The sequence below is a fragment of the Sceloporus undulatus genome, chromosome 5 (genome assembly GCF_019175285.1).
Source record: "Sceloporus undulatus isolate JIND9_A2432 ecotype Alabama chromosome 5, SceUnd_v1.1, whole genome shotgun sequence".
Taxonomy (NCBI): domain Eukaryota; kingdom Metazoa; phylum Chordata; class Lepidosauria; order Squamata; family Phrynosomatidae; genus Sceloporus; species Sceloporus undulatus.
In genome coordinates this window covers 161,361,491-161,376,442 of record NC_056526.1, presented here as the reverse complement: position 1 = coordinate 161,376,442, position 14,952 = coordinate 161,361,491, and the positions used below count along the sequence as shown (strand labels likewise).

Sequence of the window (14,952 nt, the reverse complement as noted above, 5' to 3'; positions counted from 1 at the left end):
GCTATGTGGCCATGTTCTACAAGAGTTCTAAAAAAACCACAAAAACTATAGTTTAACTATAGTTTTTAAATAATACTGTTTCATTCTTTTTTAATATTTATAAAATAATAGTTTAACTTAATCTTGTTTTAAATTACTGTAAAATGTTTTGGATTCTATTCCAGGAGGAAGGTGGGGTATATAATTCAACCAACTAATCTATCAGTCAAATGTAAATTCAATAGATTAATTGCTTTTAAAAATAATAATAATTTACTAATGTTTTTTCCATATTTTAATCTGTTTTGGTCTCAGTATTCTATAAAACACCTTGAGTCCCAAAAGGCAGGGTTTAAGTATATAAATGAAACAAATGAAATAATCATGTAGAGATGTCAGTTAGGCTTTCATTCACAAACAGGTTTGCGAATCATCAGCTAGCTGGGATTTTCAAACCACTTATTCCATTGCTGGCAGAAACCACCCATAGAAGTGGCTTATGTATTGCAAAAGTGAAGATGTTTTCTTGAGGAATAAGTGGGAATGATTATGAAGGAAACAAAACTGATTACAAAAAAACAATCCTTTCCAAATAGTATAGTGTTTTGTTGTTGTTGTTGTTGTTGAGAATGCTCAACACTTAAAGGTTTGCTAAAACCTGAATCACTTCCTTAGCTCATTCAACTATTAAACTGTTTTCACTGGACCCTGTAGAGAAGCCGAACTGTTTGCTAGTTGTTCTATAACATAGTGTCAGTGATATATTTTTTTAAAGATCATGTTGCTATTTTTTTCTCAAGTGAAATTCAAATGCAGAAATGGAGGAGTTTGCAAAGCACATTATATATCTCCAGCCAAGAAATAAGCCTACTAACATAGGGATTTGTAGATGAAATACTGAATGCTATTTCAGTCAGAATGTCACAAGCTGTACTTTAAAAAAAAAAACAGATTGTCAACTACTAACGATCTGATCCAGCATGTAAATAAGCCAAAAAAACACACAAACCACTTTGGTTTATAGTTATTTGAGTCTCATTAATTTCAGCTGCAGGGACTGAATCACCTTCCACTTAGGTCTTTCTGCTCACTTTGTTGGAGATGAAGCTGCAAACTGGCTGATGTCATACTTGTCTAATGGCAAGATCTTCTATAACAGTTCAAAATTTTTAAAATACTCTTGTTGGGTTTTTAAAGGGTGAGAATGTATTGTACATCTGATTAAGAGAACATAGGAAATGTGGCAGAACAGTGTAGGCGACTGATAAAGAGGAGATGGAGCATTTTCTGCTGTTTATTTTGCCTCAGAATTCAAGTATATCAGATTCCACAGAACCCTTGAAATCTTGATAAAGAAATATATTCTTACTTAAACAGTCTCCACTCATCTCCTATTGCTTCTGAGCTCTATTAATAGAGTAACTTCTGTCTCACTATGTCTCTTCAGTGCTTTGACTTTGCCAGCAAGTATTGATCTGTAGACTACTCTGTCCAAGGGCAACAGCATCATTAATTGCAAAGTGATCTGCAGAACAATTAGAAACTTCCAGGTTATTGTACAAACAGATGAATGGAGCTGTCTACTTAATCAGACACAGAGCTGATTGTTGATGAACTCAGCTTTGTTACTCAGAAGTGTCTTCCACCACTCTGATTCCTCTTTTTCCATAGCATATAACTAGAAAGCTATACAAATCTTTAAGAACCAGGTTGGTGTCTACATGGAGGAAAAGAAATATTCGCACCATGTTTCTACACTGTCTTGTTCAGATGATGCATAGGATGAAAATGGGTGAAAGACATGCAATCAGTGCTCCAGTGCAATTTTCTAGAATAATGATTCCCATTTTGCTCAGGGTCAGGATGGAGACTGTGGAGAACCCCCTGGCCATGTGAACTGTGCACCAGTGCAGAGACACAGACATGCAAGCCATTGACTTCTTCCCACCTGGAACTTTCAAATCCCCATCACAGAACTTTCACTTTGTGCAGTTTCTGCAGTGCCATTCCTTTTAATGATGTGCATTTTTTTTATTCCTTTCCTTTCACACATTAACCCAACAATATCACCAGTCCAGTCCTCCAGGGCACAATATGATGGTTTTTACCCCCACAAGCAATGGAGAAAGAGGGAGAGGGGTCTCCTGCAGAGTGTGTGGACAGTGCTGCCTGTATCAACCCGTTGTGTGTGCCACTTGTGTGGACAGATCATCCTCTCTGAGAATCCAGAAGCTTCGGTAGTAAACTGGTTTTGCACATCAATGCAAACATGGCCCAGACCTTATCTGATCTAGAGAGCTAAGCAGGGTCAAGCCAAGATAATACTTGGATAGGGGAGCAATAAGTACCAGGTGCCCTAGGCTACAGTTCAGAGGAAGGAAATGATCACCCAACTTTGAGTATTCCTTTCCTAAGAAAACTGCATTAAATTCAAGGGGTCACCATAAGTTGACAAGAGACTTGAAGACATGCATACACCTACAATTGTTTACTAGAATACACTGAACTCCTTGGCCTATAACCTAGAATTAGTCTTAGAGTAGGACTCTAACTGAAGTAGACCATTCAGCAAATAACCAATGGAAACCCAGCCCTTATTTGTTGAAAAGGAAAGTGGGAAAATTTATATTATGTATTCAGAGTTTTGAAATAGAAAGCTATGCATTGTTTGAGACAAAATACAAATAAATAACTCACATTTGCACCAGCTAAAAAAGAGACAGAAGCCTTCTACATAAGGAGAAAGGTGGAATATGAAACAAAAAATAAACAATTTTTAAACCAAATCTGTGTTATGGAGAGGGATAGCAATGTTATCATAATTATCTTGTGCATGTTTATTTGAGAACATAGGCAGTTGAACTCAATTTTATGTGCATAACTGTGTAGCAAAACTGCAGAATTAAAGCAGTTTGACAAGACTTTAACTATCATGACTATATCTTATAGAATCCTGGAACTTGTAATTTTGTCAGGTTACAGACTGCCTGTTTGGGGAGGCACCCGCCCCTTTCCCTGCTGTATTGGGGCCTCAGCTGCCCGCTTGGCCCCTTTCTCCTCTGCGTCGCTGGGCGCAGCCATGTAAAGGCTGCATCCAGCGACACAAACCCCAGAAGGAGCTCCGTTTCGGGGCTCCTTCTTACGCCACAGAAAGGGCGCGCTAGGCACCCTCACATGGCGCTAAGACATCACGACCGCGCCGCCTCATTTGGAGGCGGCGCAGCTGTGACGTCGGAATGGCAGCGGCCGTGTGGAACGGCCGCCGCCATTTTGTATGGACTCAGTCCGTGCTAGAGTTAGGGGCATCTGGAAGAGTCCTTTCTAACCCTAGCACGGACTGAGTCCGTCCTAGGGTGCCGTCTGTAACGGGCCTTTGTGAGGCACCAGAGCTCTCTGACAGACCAGGCTGAATACTGTACCAAACTACAAATCCCAGGTTTCTGTAGAATAGATTATTTATCTACTCTGGATAATTAATGCAGTTTGACACCACAAAAACTTGGCACAATGGTATGAGATTGTGTGAATTGTAGTTTTGTGAGATAATTAACCTGTCAGAGAGTTCTGGTTCCACAACAAACTACAGAATTCCATAGGATGTAGCCATGACCGTTAAAACAGTGTCAAACTACATTAATTCTGCAGTGTGACAGCTGCCATAGGCCTTGTCTGCATGAGCCAAAAGGCCGATTTTCCCCTTATCCTGGTAGTGTCCTCTTCTAACAACACATGCCCAAATACCCAATTTTAGTGCAGGTTGTTTATACTCCTTGAAGGCAGTCATGCACTGAACCATGCCATTTCACCCCTTAAAGCAATTTAAATAATCTTACTTTTTGGTCGGGATTTTCCCAGAGTGGTGCATGGAGGCAAGAGGTGGCCATTTGCCTAAGCACACTGTTGCATTGCCCTCTGTTGCTGTAGCTAGATGAATTGCATCTTCTGAGATCAGGGGGAGGCACACAGACATGTGACTGAAGCCAATTGCTTCCATCTGCACTCAAAGGATGCCACTCATGGCAACAGATGAGGCAGCAGGCCATACGTGTACAAATAGCTGCCCATCACCACTGTGGTATTGACAGGAAATAGAGGGAGGTTAGGGCAGCTCCAGAGTCAGGATATTCTGGAACAAGACCAGGCTATCCTGGCCCATGCAGACAAGACCAGAGTCATGGCAGTTAAAGTGCTGTCAAACTGCTTTAATTCTGCAGTGTGGCTACACCCTACGTTTGGAGATGATATTTCACAATGGGGAGAATCTGCTTCTTTGTCCTCGCTTCCTTCTCAGCTCTGCAACAGCAGTCATAGGTAGGGTTTTCCAGGCTGCATTCCTGCTCCCCAGGTACCATTTAGCTGTAGAATGTGCTGTCTTTGTATGCTTGTTAAAGATAGAGCAGCCTCCATCCCTAGTATAAAGCTGCTCCTTCTTCCTCATGTGTTGCAACTGAAACACATTTGAAACACTGAGCACTGGCTGCAGGGTGATGTTCTGACCTGTACTCCTAGCTGCTGTTGCAGAACCAAGGCACAGAGTATTGTGCAAAGGGATATAAGATCCTTCCTTCCATAACATTCCTCAGATGCATTAAGCCAATTTAACCAGCAGTTATACTGATGCATGTCACCTATAAGATTCTATCATAGTGAGCTATTGCTAAAGAGTTAGGGAGAAACTAAAACCAATAACTTTTGCAAGGGTTAGTTGACAAAGATCAACATTGAGGAAAACTAGCACAAAAGGTACAATACGGTAGGTTCATGAGTGACTCCTACATTGAAAAAGAGGATGCAGCCATTACCAGCGAATAACAAATAGCCCAAAAGTGGGATATGAAAATCTTTCCATTTCATTTTCTTTTTTCTTGGAATCCCACCAGTATTGTCATCCAAAATTACGTACAAAGATGTGCAACTTTATTGTTTCTGCATGGAAATTTGCTACATTTTTCTTAGTGTATAAAGTATGTTTGTACATTTTTTAATCATGCACTCTTATTAGCGTAATAATTTAAACAAAGAAACAAACAATGATTTCCTGTTCACAATGGGAATCCAAAAGTACTAAGGCACTTCTTACAGACTACAAACCGGCTCTTGGAAGGTCTTTAAACAGAAGCTGGATGGGTAGGTTTTAGGAGCGCTTTAGCTGTGTATTCTGCATGGCAGGGGGTTAGACTAGTTGGCCCTTGTGGTTCCTTCCAACTCTTGTGATTCTATGAATACATTTGTTTAAAAAAGCCATTTAATGTGATTTTTAAAATATATCCCTAGCCAAAAGTAAGGGCTTCATATACAGCGCAGATGGTTTTTCTATAAAGCACCTTGTTTGCCAGCAGTAGAGCTCTCATTCCTCTTTTTCCTTCTAAAAATAGTGTGTAACAGCACATTTCCAAAGCAAATCCTTCTTTCAATGTAATCGTGCCATTGACTCTGTGACAAGGATCAGGTGACGTGATAGGTTAATAACTAGCCATCCCCATCTGAATACTTTACAGTCCATCTAGAAATGAGTTCAGTGTTTTTGCCCTAATCCTCAACGGTGTAAGGGAACAACATATCATAATATTATTTTTAAAATCTCTTGAAACATAGATAACACTTGACTATTTCCCAATTTAATTTTCTTGCACATATTCCATTGCCTTCCATTTAGCTAAAAACATGCTGTGATCTTAATGTAGGTCAAAAAAAAGCAACAAACAGTTTGCAGAAGTAGCATAAGCTTGAAGGGATGATGCTTCTGCAGCTGTACTGAACTCCCTGGAGCTATGCCAGTCAAGACTTCAGTCCTTGAAGAGGAAAAATTGACAGCTTTCCTCTCTATCGACTGAAACTTCTTATATCAGGACATGCTCCTTCATTTCCCACATAACAGTTGGATTCAGTTGGTTAGATAACAACTTCTATCACATATGCACAGATATCTAAATTGCCATTCTGGTCATTATGGTGACACACAACAGGACATGCTTATTGATACTGTTCATAAAATGCAGAAATAATTACCACAAGATATAATGATGGCCACCAGCTTAGATGCCTTCAAAAAGAGAGAAGAAAAGAGAGAAGGTTATCAATGGCTATTCATTATGATAGCTACATACTCTTCAAAGAAGCAGAAGGAGCATGCTTTTGAATACCAATTTCTGGGGAAAGGCTATATAGACATGGTTGAGATGACATACACATAGGTTCAAAAATATGATAGAGGTTTAAAGGATACAAAGACTGGCCTCAGACTGCATCTCTAAAACAGTCACAGGCACTGCCAGAAAACATTTCCCTGCTATCCATGTATTTGGTTACTGTGGAAATTGGTTCCCTGTTAGTAACAAAGTATGCATGTGATGATCCTCTATGTGGGAGGGAGTTCGGCCCTTGCCTATGCCGACTAATAGAGAAAATCAGAAGAATAAGTGCTGCAAGCATTATTCACAGGGTTAACCACATGGCTGCACAACTTTATTTTGAACACATAGACTTAATAATCTAAGTTTCAGTGTCATGAAAAGGTGGGAGTACCATACTAATTCATGTATAAGTAAAAAAAAAGCTCAAAAATTGACTCCAAAATCCTAGGTCGACTTATTTACAGGTCAATATGGTAATATGATAGCAGCTCTTTCAGATTTCCTCATGCAGTTTCTTTCTGTCCTGAGCCAAGCAGATAGAGTCCTTGGTGATTGATTGATTGATTGATTGATTGATTGATTGATGTTTGTTTAACAGTCCTTCTCCCACTCACAAGCTTCGCTGTCTTGGCGTAAAGGCTGAAACACTGAGGCCTTGCATTGATTGCTGCTTCCCTCTTGCAGCTCGCATACACACACTGAAGGAGCTTCCAAGTTTTACACTCGACCTATCTATGGGACATGTCAAAATCCATAATATTGGCCCCCAAACTTGCTTATGCATGAGGTTGACTTATAGTCGAGTATATATAGTAGGTATCTACATATGATTTTGTTTAACTGCTGTTTTATATTAACACATAATTAGTGAGTCAGATATGTCTCAAGAATATCAGTCTTCCAACTGCCACAACATTTGCCTCTTTTGCCTCTATCCTACTATTATCCACAACTAGAACAGATTCACCATCAAACATATGGGAAGGACTGAAAGAGAGAGACAAAACACACAGAGAGAAGTCGGTCACTGCCTCAGCAGCAGGACCTGATGCCACCTCTTTGCCCAAAAAAGGGTGTCAAGAAAAAAAAATCAAAACAGCATGGCCATTGAGGTGAGGAGACCCTCGAATGATGATCTTCGAAACCTGTCCCTTTCAGTCCATGTTGGTTTTGACACTCTCTCTGATCAGTTGATCAACAAGTCAATCTCACAGGGTTTCTGCTTCAATATCCTTTATAGTGGGGAAACCAGCATTGGCAAATCAACACTCATAGACACTCTGTTCAACACAAAGTTTGAAAATGACTAACCATATGCAATGACCCTGGTGTGCAGTTGAATGCAAGAAGTTATAAACTTCAGGACAGCAATGTCCATCTGAAACCAACAAGTCTAGATACAATGGAATGTGGAAATCAGATCAATAAATATGACAGTTACATTCCCATTATGGAATACATAAGTGCCCAGATTGAGGCCTACCTTCAGGAGGAGCTGAAGTTCAAGTGCTCCTTGTTTCATAATCTTGACATCAAGATCCATACATGCATTTATTTCATCATACCTACAGGACACTCAATGAAATCTCTTGATCTGGTCACAATAAAGAAGCCCAAGAGAAATATCATCCCAACAGCCGCCAAAACATATACCTATGAGTGTTCATCTCCCATTTTCCAGTTGTTGGCAGAACTGAAGAAGTGAAGATTAGCAATAAGATGGCCAAAGCTAGGCAATATTCATGGCATGTCATACAGACTGAAAATGAAAACCACTGTGACTCTGTAAAGTTGTGTGAGATCCTGTAAGAATGAACTTGGAGGATATGAGGGAGCAGACTCATATAGTAGATTATCATAAGGGGGACGGGATAGGGACAGGATCGCTCTCCTATCCTTATCTTATCCATGACCTGAGTGAAAGTGATTATGCAAATCACTTTCACACTGCAGCCAGCTGAAAAATGCTTTCAATCATCAGCTGAAAACATTTTCAGCTATCATGATATTAACAAGTTAAGCTATTAATACAAAAGACTGCAAATGATGGCTGAAAGACCTCAGGATGGCTCTCATTCAAAGGGACACAAAAACTGGCAAATAATAGCATTCCACAGTTAAGTCAATGAGTCTACTCTGGGCAAGTCGACTCTTTGCTTTTTGCATGTTCATATGGCATTGTGGAAATTCTGTGGCAGTTCACAAATTGATATTATTTTGAATTAAGAATGAAGAGGAATAATGCCATTTATGCTGTCATCACCAAGAAATGCATTTTTACAGGAAAACTAGTTTTAGACTCTTACCGCAGTTTCCCTTGAAGTGATGATTGCTGTGCTGAAGGGTCTTATCAGAAGACAAGCCAATGGCTTTGACAGTTGCATTCAAAAATACTAAATCATTTTCGCTCCAAGGTATCACACACCAGAGCTATTATGATATACCATGTAAAGAGAAGAAAACAGTTTACTAATACTGTCCTAAAGTGCCACAGTTTTTTAATGGCCTTTAATGTGAATAAGTTTAATGTATCATTAAATAAATAAAGTGTATCAGGTTAATACTCTGTATGAAGATAACTTAAATAGATTCTTAGGAGACCTCAGAAGCTTACTATGAGAATACACTTCAGTAACATACTATGAAAACACATATATTTTAGACTGCAATCCTACAAACGCTTACATTGGCATAATTTCCAATGGAACTAGAGGGTCTTATCTCTGAATAAACATGTTTAAGGTTGCAATGTACATCTTTGAAAGTGATTATGGTCTTTTGGAGTGAGTAATCTATACAGTTATAATATGCCCACAATTTTCTACATATGGAAGGGAGGTTTTGTTACCATTAACCTGAAATTACAAACTCTAATTCATATTACATGTATTGAACATTCTGCAATTCATTCAAGAGAATTTGAACTGAAATTTACTTATTGCATATGTGAGAATTCCACAATTGCATTAGGGGTATTTTATCATGACATTTATATCTATCATCTTCAAACACTTGCCTTCTATGTAAAGTCAAAAATGTTCTCTACTCTACTCTGGGAATACATGAAGAAGACAAACAACCAGTTTGCACAGACATGGTGACACGGGTCACACTATTTTACTCAATAAATCCACGAAACCAGCAATATGAAATGAGGATTCTGAACTTCATGCCTGATAATAAGAACATTGTCTAAGCAGTATGACTCCTATTAATCTGAGGTCTGCCTTACTATTTAGTAATATTGGAATAAGTGGATTTCCTTGAGAAAATGAGAGAAGTTGATTGCTGAGAGTTACATTTCTGCCTTATTTTCCCTTCCTCCTTACTCATGGCAGCAATTGGGAAGGTGAGCTGCTCAATGGTAAAGAACGTGATTTGTGTGCGCAAATTCCCAGGATCAATATCTGGAAGTTTTAGCTACAACAGTCACATAACAGGTGATAGAAAGACTTCCAGTTGAGACCCTGGAGAGACCCTGACAATCATGTTAGGCAACACTGGGCTAGATGTTGAAACAGCTGGTTGTAATGTAAGATGTTTCTCTATTTTCTAACATGTATGTCCCACCTAAAGCATCACTATTATGAGTTCTAGATACCAAGAACAGTGGGGAAAGTGGCACCCCAGACTTTTCCCAATCAAAGATTGTGCAATTTGAGAAAAGCACAGTTGTTTTTCACTTTTAGCAGTTCTTTTGACAAAGTCTCAGAATCCTGAACTAGACTCAATTATGTCAGGAATATCCACTTCTAAAAAAGAAATGACTGTGCTGTTTTTCTGTCCAAGCAACAACACCACTAGAGAAGTTCCTAATTTTGGGGAACTATTGCTTAGCTGTAAGAACTGGCAGTACAGATTACTGGAATTACTGTTTCTCTGTGACATCTCCATTTTATCATTTCTCAGGATGTAAGCTGCAGGTGTGGAGATATTTCATAAACTATTTTTGAGCAAAGGGAAAACAGTTAGTGGAAGGTGTATTTTTCTTCACAGTAGGAGAGTTTCTGCTTCGAGCCTTACACGACAATAACAGATAGGGCCAATGTCCTTGCAAAACAACTAGTTTGAACTTCAGTCAATCTAATATAAACATAATCTAACTTTAGTAAAATAGTGCATTGGAACTGATTTCACGAAATTACCATCCTTAATGCCATTTAATATTTCTATGCCCCAGGGTTTAAGTTAATGGCCTTTTTGGGACAGGGATTCTGCAAATACCCTGAGGTAAACCCCCAAGAAGTTACAAAATATCCATCACCAGGAACAGAGAACAGACAGCAGTATTAATGAGAACAATTATATAATGCTTTCCAGAAATTAAAATTAATAATGCATAATCATTTGCTTAGTGCTCTAAAATAGGCAAATTAAACTTAAATCCATGTGAATAATTACACTGATATTATAATATAAATGACTTAATTATATTTTACTATTATTTTTCTCATATAACAGAATTTGTCTTGCATATATTGGGGTCTAACTGATTCCTGTATTGTGTAGAGGAGAGGGGGAATATCAAATGATAATAATCGTTTCAATGTAAATGAAAATATAAAGAAGTTTCTTTCTCCAAGTTTGCATGGGACAAGGAAGAGAGTAACGAGACATCTACCAGGTCTGACTAATTATCTTCACTACATTATTCCCCCATCCATTCTAAATGGTCACTCTCAACCTTCCAAACTGAACCTCTCCAAGGTTTCCCCCCTAAGATCACCGTATACCAACATATTCAGTGTTCAGTGATGGTATGAGCTGCAGATCAACTGCCAAAGGAATACATCTGGGTAGTCAAAACCACCTGGAGAAATATAAAGATTAGTAGCAATTCATCAACTATACCAGGTAGCAGTATTGGTATTGTTTCTCTGTTTATTCCCTCTTCTTGACAGAAAAAAAATGTACCATTTGATCACTCCACTCTTTCCCCATTCTCTACCTAGGTTGAAGACTGATTACTAAAAGGACGGTGTGAAAAGTTTACAGACTGCCTTCCCTATGTCATGCTCTTACCCAGTCTACACAACAACATTTACTCTTTTAAAAAATCAAGCGCTTCAAGGCACACTGCATGACAGAGGGAAAATCTAGGTTGGCTTTGGGTTGAATATTGGGCCTTAGGTATCAGGTGTTCTAAGTGTGTAATAGCTTCCAATACTTCACAGATGAAAACTGGAACCACCATCCTCTTTCCTCTTGCATCAAAGCAGCAGGCCTCAAAGTAAGCACTATTTCTGTTCCTGTTGAGGGCCCATGTCTGCTACCATGGGTTTGGCTAGACTAAGTCATAGAATTGATGACAGGAACAAAAAATTAGGAGTGAGTCAGCTCTTAGTAAGGCAGTGAGTCAGCTTTTAGCAACATGCTGTTGCTGGTGCACAGACATAGCCCTCACTATAGAGACCAATCTTTCCTGCTCCACTTTCTTTTGTGGCTTGCAAGGCTAGATAGGAGTAGCCTGGGATCTGCTGCTAGCAGTGCTGTTGCTCTAACCACCACTAGTCCCCTTCAGCTCAGTGCTAGTTCCATTTGAGAGGGAGCAGCAATGGAAGTAGTGCTGAGCCAAGATGGACCTTGCTGGTTGCACCAATGACAGTAGCCCTGTTGTTAGTGGGCTGCAGGCTGCTACCACCTCAGCTTGCACTCCAGGAAGAGAAGGAGAAGATCCTCCATCATCACAGTCACTGCTATGCACCAGCAATAGCATGTTGCTAAGGGCTGAGTCACCATTCTCCTCTTCTTCACCACTCCTTCCTTCACCCAGCCTGTTTAACTGGCCAGGCCAGGTAGTAATGCCTCACCTTGACTTCAGGAGAAATTGCTTGAGCTTGTGGTGCTTTCCCATATTTCGCCCCTTTAAAAAAATAATAAAGTTTGGAACTGGGAAACTTGGGCAGGTGAAAAAACAGGAGATGTCATAGGTAAGCATAGCTGTCCCACATATAGGGGCAAGTTGGGAGATACAGTATGTAAAGAGAGCCAGGACATATGCTACTCCATTCCCTACCATCTCATGATGACAAGGATGGTCTGTAAAGGAGCTGTTAACTTCCCAGCTGAGAATGATGAAGTACTTTTTTCTTCCCACCACATCATCCCTGCAGGTACCTCTAGTGGGAACATAGTAGGGGGACATCTCAGTGGCAGCTTCTAGGTTGTGGGATGACCTTCCTAGAGATACTAGAGTCGAGGGCCTTCCATGGTGTCCTTCCAGTGGCAGATGAAGGCTGGTTTTTTATTTCAACAAAACAAACTTTCGGAACTGATATCTCATGGAAAAGGACTTTTAATAATGTGTAGTGTCTATTGTTTTTTTAATTGGTATAATTTATATTGTCTTCATTTGTATTGGTGGTTGTTATATTTTACCTTTGTACATTTTTAGTGATCCAAACCTTTTACCTTATTTGTTTTAATTTTTAAAAGCTGCCTTTTCTCCCAGGAATATAATTATACACTTATATTTATATGTATAAAATCTACTCATAGTAGTGATTCAACTGGAGCAAATATCCATGACTCCCTTTGCATGCTTCCATAAAATGATTGAACAGAACTTCTGAGTTGCTTTATTGCTACTTTCTACAAAAGCCATCCCACACTTTCCTGGAGATGCTCATTAATTACGCCAGCAATTATGCTAGCAATGTCTAATCAATAGTTCAATCAAATTAACTTGATGGAGGCTGAAATTATGTTGTTGTTTTTTTAATTTCACCCTCTTATAGTCCAGTCAAGTAATTATAAAAGAAGACAATATACCACTGGAAACATCATTTTTCATAAGTTTTGGATTTGAAAGGAATTACCTCAGATGCTGCTGCAAATAACCACACATAACAACAAGTTTGGAAGAAAGGCCACAACTTTATTAGCAAGCAGTTGGTAAGGGTTGGCACCAAGCATGAGGTCAGGATCTGCGAAATCAAACAACCCCACGGTTGTCTGATTATCCAAAAACCTGGCACCCATCAGGCGCTTGGGATGACCTAGGGGCTAAGGAACACAACTTGACCGCAAAACATGCCATGCATTCACATATTCACTAAGCCCCTAGTCACCGGGAGGCGCTCCCGCGTTATGGCCCCCGCAATGGCCATACGCCTGCCCTATTCGCCCCCGGGTACCTATTGACTCCCAACCAGAGCTCCATAGCCCTGGTACCACACCATGCAGATCCTGGCCTATGCTGCCGCCCCAAGTTGTGACAAAAAACCCACAAAACAGCGGTGGGTGGGCGGGGGAAGCTGCTCCTGTCTTCCTCCCTTCCTAGTTTGGCTCTGCGAAGCCAAGCGCCGACTGGAGGACAGGGCCTGCAGCACGGCCTTATATAGGCCTAAGCCCTGCCCCCCACAACGTGTGCTGCGGAACTCCTCCTCCAAGGCAGCCCAACCAATGGGCTGCTCTGGAGGACCGGAAGCTCCACACCACTGAGCCCGACTCCCAGAGCGTCGCAGGGTGGAAGGACTGTCCTTCCACCCCGTGCACCAATAGGGAGCCAGGGCAAGCCCCAGTGTATACTGGGGCTTGTAGTTTTTGCCGCCTCTAGTGGCAAAACGGTCTACCCAGCTAGTGGGCTGCCGTTTTTGTTCGTTTGTTTGTTTGTTTTTTGTTTTTGTTTTTTACTTTACAAGGTAATCTGCTGGCTCTCATTTTTTCTTAGTATATTTTGAAAGTCAGCTTTCTCTTAGACTTCTCAATATTATACTTATTACTTATCCTATTATGGGCATCTGAGAATTGGCTGCTTTTAAAAATTCTACTCTTGGTTTCCAGTCATTTGTTTTATGAAAACCATGCCCTAAATGCTCCCACACAGCAATTACACTCCAATACAGTGGGCCCTTGGTATCCACTGGGGTTTGGTTCCAGGCCCCCCTCCCCATAAATGCTAAAATCAGTGAATGCTCAAGTCCCATTAAATACAATGATATTATAAAGTAGTGTCTGTTATGTAAAATGCCAAAATCAAGGTTTGCTTTTTAGAATTTATATTTTTTTAAAAAAAAAATACAGTTTGCCCTCTGATTTTGCACGGGAGTCTGTTCTGGACCCCCCCCCCCCAATGAAAATGGAGGCTCATGCATATTCAAGCCTCAAAATACTACATGAGCAACAGAATTCTAAACCTGTTTACTCTGAAATAATCCCATTGAATGCAGTGGGATTTATTTCCAGGGCCCCTTTCACCTTAGACAATTATAGAGCTATGATTCCATTTTAATTGCAATTTAACATAGAAGTACTATGATGATATATAAAAAGTAAGTATAAAGCAAATTTCATTCCTAGAATAGATTAAATTATTAAAACATATTTTAAAGAAAAAAGATCTTACACTTGATCTTAGTCAAAAGGCTGAGAAGACTGTACAATTATTACTGTTAGACTTTTTAGGAAGCACAGTTTTGCAGCTGGGGATCACTGAGATCCATCAAGAACCCAGCTACCACTTTATCTTGTATGCACAATTATAGTGTTTTGATGCCACTTTAACTGTCATGGTTCCATGCTACACAATGTTGAGATTTGTAATCTGGAAAAATGCATGGTACTCCTCTTGTTCTGCTGAACTACAGCACTCAAGCTTCTTAGTGTTGAAAATGGCCATTCAACCACCCATGGCTTGAAAATACACCACTCCTAACTTGTGAATCTCAGATCTGTGCCCTCACATATCCACAGAGGGTGACCTCTGTTATTTGCTATGGTGCATGCGCCCGGGCCGCACACACAGGGACATGCTCCATTCAAGCCCCGAAGTCTAAATGCTCATGCCTAAACTTCAAATCCCAGGATTCCGTAGTTTAGGATCATGGCAATTAAAATG

At 40.0% G+C, this 14,952-nt stretch overlaps 1 pseudogene; it reads left to right on the top strand.

The window, feature by feature from the left end:
- The first annotated feature begins 7,213 nt into the window (after positions 1-7,213).
- Positions 7,214-8,074, top strand: LOC121931711 (annotated as a pseudogene).
- Positions 8,075-14,952: the final 6,878 nt, after the last annotated feature.